Source organism: Triticum aestivum, unplaced genomic scaffold (assembly GCF_018294505.1).
Source record: "Triticum aestivum cultivar Chinese Spring unplaced genomic scaffold, IWGSC CS RefSeq v2.1 scaffold143333, whole genome shotgun sequence".
NCBI classification, from domain to species: Eukaryota; Viridiplantae; Streptophyta; class Magnoliopsida; order Poales; family Poaceae; genus Triticum; species Triticum aestivum.
This window is the reverse complement of record NW_025230207.1, coordinates 6,282-15,815: the sequence shown is the minus strand read 5'-3', so window position 1 is coordinate 15,815 and position 9,534 is coordinate 6,282. Positions and strand designations below refer to the sequence as shown.

Sequence of the window (9,534 nt, the reverse complement as noted above, 5' to 3'; positions counted from 1 at the left end):
AAAAGGAAAGAAAAAAGAAAAAAGAAAAAAGGAAAAATAAAAAAGAGATAAAAGGAAAGAAGTAAAGTAGAATAAGATAGATGCCATGTTTTCTCTCTATCAAGCTCTTAGTCTTAATTTAGCGAGATGAGTCTTATTGCTTAGGCTTATACCTTGTTACTTTCCTTACCACCCATTTATTCATCATGTAGAGCATAGCACTCATGGTACAAATCACTTGACATCCATTGTGCATACCTTGGCAAATCCCTACTTCCCATGCAACATCGAAACCGAGGACTCACATGCCTTGGGGTCACTCTGCGTTACATGGGCCTATCTTTTCCTTGTCGAGTCACTCCCATCCTTTCACATCATTTTCTAATGATCGGAAACACGAGGCTTCTTGGTTCATGATGAATGCTTACTTGACTATGTGATCTGTGCTTCCCAATACATGAATTGGTTTGTACTACTGAAAGACTTTGTATCATGAAGCATCCCTTTAGTATATGGTACTAGAGCTACAGTGTTGAAGAGACACTCAGAGTCAACTTCCTCAAGGTTAATCAAATGTTTATTAAAGTTTATCTTGGTTACTGCTCCATCTCTTATTTAAGTTTTCCCTAATAATATGCAGAAGCTAGTGTAGGCATATGGCCTGACTAAATTACTGACTAGGTGTTTGTGAAAATGCAGATCCACGACAATGATCACTTATATTAAGATCATTTCCCCCTGCCACACGAGCTATGAGGAGGTCAAGATGTCGTGGGCGGTGGTGCCGCTGGACGACGAAAACCTACTCCCCCGCACCTCCCTCGCCCACAAGCGCTGGTGTCGCATCGTATCCGACACCCTCTTTTTCCGCCGCTTTCGCACACACCACCGCTGCAGACCTCCGTTCAGTTGCTTGATCAGTGACCTGTGAGGCTTCTCCTACACATCTACCATGGAGGCTCCAGATCATGTCCCCGCTGGGCACGGCTCCTGGCTCTTGGATCCACGACACTGATCACTTGATTGGTTCCGGTGGACAACCAAAAGGTTCCCTGGAATTGCCGAGGAGATTCACCCAATGAACCGCTTTCAGCAGAACCGTTGAAGTTTTACTCTGGTGTAACGACACGCCTCGAATCGCTCACTAGTAGCCTGAGTTGCAATTTCGTGGAGTGTCTGAAGCTTGAAGTTTTCCTCGTGTTTATGCAATTATTATGATCTGGAAAACAAATTCCTTGCGGTATCTGGTTTAGTTTAGTTTTATGTCACAAGTTCTGCTTCTATAGCAAAGATTGACAAATTATTTGTAAAACAATTGAACTAAATTCTATGCATTCTTCATGGTCTAATTCCTACAGTTTGGCAATAGGTGACATTACAGAACACATGAGCAAAGTTATAAGACTAGATTTATCACTATACCTATTTTCATCATGAATTAGATTTTTTTAATTTTTAGAAACATAATATGATTGAAGGAGTGCTCAGTGTTGTTTTTGTTTACGGAAGGAGGTATTAATTAATAAGATCCCTTGATTGAGGATTCTACAGGATGGATTTGATTAAATTCAATTCGTTTGTGATTACCTAGATCGTGCATTTCTAAAAAAATATGCCCGTGAGCTAGAAAACAGATGTTTCTGCTTTTTACTCCATGAGTCCATCATATGAGCATGATAATAAAGAATATACCAAATGATTTGGTGAGGTAGATGGTTCAGCATTTGTCTCTTAGCCTCTACCACAAATTACCTAACTGATAATCCCTGTTTCCATTGCTATTTTCCCCAATAATGATGAGATAATTCATCTTTGGTGAATTATCTCCAAAGTTGGGTAGAATTTAGGTAGAATTTCCTTATGGTAAAGCCATTTTTAACTGTTTGAACCATAAAAAAGTTGTGAGGTTGCATAACTTGAAGTAAAATAGATAGTGGCTTACAGTTCATAGTAGCAGCAGCACAGCAACATGACACAGATACCAAGCTCATATCATTGACTGACTGGTAGATGTTCTTGCCTGGAAGCATAGACCAAAATAAAATAATGACACAATCGCTTGAACCGAACAAGACAACAAGATTTGCAGTTTTGCACCACCATGCTCCAACTCATCAGAGAGACGGCAAGATTTTCCCAAGGCTCCAAACTCTATAAACTGCAGGAAAACAAATAATGTAGCATGAGATTTCCATCATACTCTCCAAGTTGCATGTCGTTCTTGTGCTTATCAAGGGTAGTACTCACCCATCTTTATGATGTAGAATCATCAACGGTGATGGAATTGTTATTAGTAGAGCTAGTCTCGGATACGTTGAAATCCTGAGATTAAAATAAAGCAACCAGTAAACAGTTAAATTCAGCAAGGAACTAGGAAAACAAAGGAAGCACCGAATGAACCTATTTTCATACCTTCCTCTAGTTTGATCAACTGTTCTGTATCCTCTTCATCATTTACAGGAGCTGACCACATCCATTCCTGAGTACAAATGAGTGCTTGGACCGAAGAACAATGAGGTTATAAAAAGGCTCAAGAAACTCTGAGATCTTCCTTGCATATTCCCAATCTACAGCTTCAGGAACTCCTGGTGCTTTCTCACTATTTAACTCAATTGCAAACTAAGGGTCGTCATCACCATACCTATCAAACACCTTTTGATATGTGGCTGCAGCTTTCAACATTAGGTATGTGGAGTTCCATCTGATGCATACAACAAGTGATAAGGATGCTTTGCTGTCCACCTTCTCCAAGTCAGCACACTTCTTAAATTGAGTAGTTCTAGATAGAAAATTTCTGATAAAACGGACAGCAACAAGGCCTCGTTGCACTGGGATATCCAATTCTCTTGGGCAATCCAAAACTATCATGTTTTTGACATGGGTTTCACATCTCATGTGAACATATTGTCCTTTTGCTGTGCTAGTTTTAGCATCATTCATGGCCCTCCTCATGTAACTTACAGCATCATCGTCTGCTGATGCATTGTCAACAGTTATTGTGAACGCTTTCTCTAAACCCCAATCCACCAAACACGTCTCGATGTCCTTCCCAATGTCTTCCCCCTTATGACCACACACCAAGAACCCAATAATCCTCTTATGTAGCCACCAATCGGTGTCAAGGAAATGAGCCGCAACACACATATAGCTCTGCTGTTGCATAGATGTCCAGGTGTCGGTTGTTAAGCCAACCCTATCACAAGATTCATTGAAAAACTCTCTAAATCCTGATTTCTCCGAAAATGCAAATGGGAGCCCATCCATAATTATCATTTCAGCAAAAGCATCTCTAATCTTCTCAGGATCAAACCTCCCAGTAACAATTGCATAATTACTGCCGTCCCCCTCATCTGTTGTAGTGTTGTAGCTTGAAGATTTTGCTGCCTGTTATCATTGATCTTATTGGGGTTGCTCCTGCAGGTGGTCAAATGCTTCAGCAAGGATGATATACCACATTTTTTTATTCGCATAAAAGCTCTTCTTTCCAATAGTTGCGCTTGCCCTGCTTCTGAACACCTGCGTTGCTTTATCCTTCTGGGACTCCATTATCTTCTTCTAAGCTTCGCCTTCGACCTCTTCCTCAACATTCTCACAGCTCATTGTCAACGACCAGTCATTGAAAACTCAAATTCTAGTAACCTAGTTGATTTGACAATGCTTAGAACTAGTAGCTGCTTAGTCGTTATCAGAACTTGAGCTTAGTGCGCAGCATAGTGAAATGATATGCGTAAATTGATGGTTTCCAATTGTATTGTATCCATTAGCAAGAATCATCTAATCATCCAATCAGGTGGAATTTCAGTTTGCTAAAGAAACAGAAACTAGGGATCAGGGGACTTACATTGCACGAATCTAGGCTCGTTGCCATGGTGGTGGTGGTGGTGGTGTCCTCCTCTCCGGCGACCAGCATCACGGGGCAGGCCGGGGCAGCGCGGTGGCGTCACGGGGCGGCGCTGCGCGGTGCGGGCTTTCCCCCCTCCCCGGCGTCGCGGCGCAGGCCGCCGCAGCGGGGTGGCGCCCTCCTCTGTCTTCCCCGGCATCACGGAGCAGGCCGGCGAATCGGGGTCGCCGGGAAAACCGAAGAAGGGGGAGGGCGGGAGCGGGAGAGGCAGCCGCCGCGCCGCCACTGCCGATTGAGGTTTTCTGACGTGTTGTGAATACCCGAAGACTGAACCTGAAAAGCGAATGCCTTGTCTCTGACGCCCTGTCTGCCAATCACAAAGGTTCGAACCTTGGTCATTCTCAAGTAAGAGGTCTGAATACCCCAAGACTGAACCAACGACTGCAAGCTAGCCTTAGAGCATCTCCAGCCGTTCGGTCCTGGCCTGAAATAGCGCCATCGGGGGACGAACCGGCGATAAATGCATCATCGAAACGGTAAGTTTTCCAGCCGCCGCCCCAAGGTCACCCCAGACACCGTTTTTCAAAACCATACTCGGTCAAAGTTCGGCCAAACACAACATAGACTTGGGTGAAATTTAGACGTTTCATTGATTTTTGTACACATTTAGAACATAATTCGAAAAAAAACGACTACTACTACACCGCCGCTGCCCGCCGCGCCGCCTTGAGCCTACACGTCAAAGAGCTTGAAGAAGGCACTATAGCCGCCGCCGTCGTGGTCCTCCTTCTCCTTCTTCACGCTGCCGCCGTCCTTGCTACACCATACCCTGGGTCGCCTTGGCGGACGGGTTTGATTGGCGGTGGTGCCTCGTCGTCGCTGTCCTCGAGGACGACGACACCGCCCACGTCGCCGAGCGGCGATCTCCTCGAGGGCGCGGCGCTCGCGCTCCATTTCCAACCGGATGTAGTCCTCCCGCACCCATTTGAGGGCGGTCTCGGCGGCGGCGGCCATGTCCTCGTGCTCCTTTTCCACGGCGACAAACCCTGGCTCCGTCTTCGGCTTGACGAGGTGGGAGGAGGGAGCAGAGGGGTCACGGCCGCCCTCGTTGATGACGAGGGTGCCGCCACAGCTGCGCCACTCGAGCGGCGTCTCCACGGGCTCGGCCTTGACGTTGGCGAGCGCCGGCGACCCGGAGGAGCGGGAGGAGGAGGAGGAAGAGGAACCGCCCGCCATGTGCTTCGGCGGGGGACCGGGGCCGGGGCCGCTGGGTACTCGAGCGGTGGCTCATTGCCGCTGTCGAGGTACTCGAGGACGGCGTGGAGCGTGCGCCCGGGGACGCCCCACCATAGGTGGCGGTCGTCGGCGTTGTGACGGTCCCTCACCGGCGCGCTGCTCCTTGTGGCAGCGTTGGAAGTACGTCGTCAAGAATGAGTGGTTGGTGGCGGCGTACTTCGGAAGGTCCCGTACCTCCTCCGGTAGAGACGCCCGAACGTGTTCGATCTCGGCGGGGCTGCTATCGGTTCTAAATCCGGCGTATCTCGTAGTAGGGGTCCTAAGCTAGGCGTCTTGGAGCGATGGTAACATGGACACAGGGTTTTACCCAGCTTCGGGCTCTCAGGAAGAGATAATACCCTACATGCTGCTTTTGATTGTTTTCATATGAGTGTAATACAGAGTACATGTATCTACCACGAGATTGTAGTAATGAATATGAGATTGTCTATTGACTAGCCTGGCCTCGGTTTATATAACACACCAGAGGCCTAGGGTTTAGGAGAGTCCTTGTCTTGGGCGCCAAGTCTTGTGGAGTCCTTCTTGTATGCGGCATGGGCTGTCCGAACTGGCCCATGAGTATACGGCCATGGGGGTCCTCGGCCCAATCTAACTGATCGGAAGACGACGTGGTGAGTACCCCCTAGTCCAGGACACCGTCAGTAGCCCCCTGAACCGGTCTTCAAGTTGGGGACCCTCCTTGATTCTTTCGAACTGTTCTTCATCTTCGGTCGTCGGTCTTGAAAACTGGTTTCAACAGATCTTCTCATCTTCGATCTTGAGGATCGCCAAAGTGCATATGAAGAGTTTACACGTCAGGTATCCGAGGAGCCCCTTTAAGTTTCCGACCTTTATCAATGCCTTGTTATTTTTATGCCACACGTCAGGTTTGAAGTTGTTCCCAGGCGGCAGTGTCCTCTCGTGTTCGAGCTCCAACGCCGGACTACATTCGAGGTATCTTTTGCAGCCGAGCACCAACGCCGGACCGCTTCCGAGCTTCAATGCCGGAATGTATCCGAGCTCCAACGTCGGACTGTATTCAAAGAGTATTGTTACAGCCGAGCTCCAACGCCGAACTGCATCCGAGCTCCAGCGCCGGACTATATCCGAGCTCCAACGCCGGACTATGTCCAAGCCCCAACGCCGTATTGTATCCGAGGTGTCATAGATCACCTTGGTTTAAAAAAGTTGAAGTAGTTTAGCTGAGCTTAATGCCGAAAATGCCCTCTATGGAGCCAGCCACGGGTGCCCAAGATTTATGCCGGACTGCTTCCGAGGTGGTGCACCACCCCGACCGTGGGCCAGTTTTTGTCAATATTTTTGATTGGTGCAATTTATTCTCCACCGAGATATATAGCCAGTAGCCCTCAAGGTGTGTATCGGTCTAAAACCCGAGATGCACCTGAAGGAAAACATGAAAGCGCTAATCCTAATAGCCCCTGAGACTCAGGTCGATGCGCGAAATCGGCCTGAGGATCAACTCCTAGCACGACAGCATACGTAGGAATAGAAACGCAGTGTAATATATTAGAGATAATATTGATCGGCAAACGGGCCCTTGAGAGAGGGTCTTGAGAAGTTGCCCCAATATATTAGCTTGATGCCAGATAGGTCCAGATGGTACCTATTGTTGTCCGAAGACGCGTTTGCCCCTAGTTCAGTCAAGCCGAACACTAAGCATTTTGAATTTTCTGCAATGAACAGGTAACGCAGTAGCCCCGAGACACTGGTCGGGTGGCAACATCAGATCAGGGGATCGATGTGCCCCTTTAATATTTATAAATAATGAGTGTGAAGCCCAGTAGCCCCTGAGCCTTAATGTGGGCACGAGTGGCCAAATTAAGGATCGATATCAATAGTAAAATCACAGATTATGTGTAATGATTCTATGTATCTAAGTACTCTACATCATTAATGCTTGAATTCGTATTGTACAAAACTTTTTAACCGACCATCGGCTTTAACCTCTTCGGCTAGTAGCCGAGGAGTGTTTTCCTACTTTATAAAGTCATTATAACGGCAAAGATTTATGAAAAACAAGGCAATCCGGCCATATGGTTTTATAAGGTACACGGAGAGATATGTCATGTTACATTTTAACGTAAGAAACATTTTTTAAAGAAAATAGTCCCGCTATCGGTTCCTTTCGTTGGGTTGTCATGCTAAGCATGATCATGAAACCTCACCTCCAATCAATGCAGGAGAAAAATATTGAGGATTTAGTTCAGGGAAAGTTCCCGAACTCTATGGTATTAATGAACCAAAAATTTTACTTCCGTCATTGCCGTCCAATGTGATCCTTTAATATTGCTAACTTTCGGCTTCACTCAGTCTGAGGTACTAACTCGGATGACCCGATAGTAACAATCACAGAGGTGCTCCCTTTACCGCCTAGCCAAACAATCTGGAACGTAAGGGTAAGCACAGGAGCTAGGCAACCCAGCTTGGCCAAAATCTTAAGTCAAATTGATGCATATTTATGGCTTTATAATCATGATTATGAAAGGCGGCCCTTGTATATTAAATACAAATGCCGATGATATGTTTATTTTAACTCCGTTGCGACCGTTTATCAGTCGAAAGTGGCCCATCTTCAGCTTCTATCCCTTTGTAGATACTACGCAGGGTGTTTCCACAATAACAAGACAACCCTTAGCCGACGTCTCGGTGCCCTAAGGCGGTTGTGTTAGCAGAAACGAGGCAATCATATATGCGCGTTTTATAACTTTCATGTAGTCATAAGAGCTTTAAATTGGGGAAGCTAACTACGAGCCCCCGGTTAGTGTTCGGCGACAGCCGAGGTCAAGTCATAAACACTTCAGCCAATGTTATGAACGGCCTGTCATTTAACATAGTCATCGGATCGCTGACCACTTTACGCTTATTGTGAGAGTCAGTTTTCGGCTTTCTCCACTAAGGTGCTAAACTATGCGAGCTGGAAGCACAATCGCAGTGGTTCTCCCTTTGCACCCCTGGTCGAACAAAGCGGAACGTAGGAGGCAAGCACAGGAGCCGGGCAACCCAACTATTGACCAAAGACACAATTTGAAACTGATGCATATATAGCAATATCCAAAAATATTTTTGCCGAATCTCTAAAGGTGTCCGGCGTTGCACTGCGAGACTTATGCTGGAAACACACAAATAGTTTAAAAGTGTCATAAGCTTGGAAAATAGCTCATATAAATTTTAAGAGCCCCCAAGTGACTTGGGTAAATGAATTTTATGTATAATGATTATACGTACCGAAGTACTTATATCATATCTGTGTTCACCCGAACATTAAATGCGTCTTAACCGACCGTCGGCTTCTCCCTCTTCGGTGAAGGGCCGAAAAGTGTTATTTACTCCACCTGTCGAGAATATCGACGATGTTTCCGATAACCAGGCAATCAGGCCATAAGGCTGTAACAAACAAAGCGCACTCAGGAAACTTATGCTATATTACTGACGAAATGTAAGAAGCACCTTCGAAGAAAATAGTACCCCCACCGATACCTTTCTTCGGTTGCTCATTGTTACTATGAGACTTGTGCAATAGATTTTTTGTACTCATGAGTTCCGTTGTGTGCCGATCATGATTGAAAACAATAAGAGCGCTAGCTTTCGGCTTCACCCAGTCTGAGGTGCTCCCTTTACTCCCTAGCCAAACAATCAAGAACGTAGAGGTAAACACAGGAGCAAGGCAACCCAGATTGCAGAACATTTAAGTCAACATGGTGCATATTATGGCGTAATACACGAACAAGGAACGAAGCCATACAAGTATAATCATATGCAAGAGGAAAGGCTTCATAAAGGAAGCCCCCAAGTAAACGAAGTATTTGAATTTGTGTATCACAAACAAAGTTATGACAAGGAATTTTTTCAAAAACAACTTTTTGCCAAAAAAGTATAATGATTGGTCGAACCAAACAAAATTTAAAACTGAAAGTTTTTGAGCATGAAAGCGACTTAACTAGTTAATGTGTTCGGCATTGATGACGCGGTCCGAGCTTGATGCGGGACAAGGTTCCAGCCCCCAGGATGGTCCGGAGGTGGCCGAGCAGAGAGTTCGGCACTTCGAAAAGATGAAGCCCCAGTCCAGCAGCCGTGATGGAGCAGGTCGGCAGGTGACACCGGATTCTCCGGCCGAGTAGGCTAACGAAGCGACGACGCAAGGTTGCCAACACAGGGCAGCGCGCCAAGGCGACAACACAATTTGGTCGACGGAGGCGACAGCGCGGCTCAGTCTGAGTCGATTAGCTGCACATATAAAATAGTGCAAATCAAAAGTAATGACAAATAAAAATAATAATGTATATTAAAAAAATCTTCTACTTGATTAATACAAGTGAAGTAAATAATGAAAGAGATATGGCCTAAGCGTCGAGGTCGGCCCGGTGAAGTGATCGCGTGGTAATGCTGACAAAGGGACGTGCGCCGAGGCGACTCCCCAA

General features: G+C 46.2%; 1 long non-coding RNA gene across 1 annotated transcript; it reads left to right on the top strand.

The window, feature by feature from the left end:
- Positions 1-6: 6 nt before the first annotated feature.
- Positions 7-1,310, top strand: LOC123175426 (uncharacterized). The gene is made up of 2 exons (XR_006487893.1): positions 7-543; positions 679-1,310. It is a non-coding gene; the product is annotated as an uncharacterized lncRNA (long non-coding RNA).
- The last annotated feature ends 8,224 nt before the right edge of the window (positions 1,311-9,534 follow it).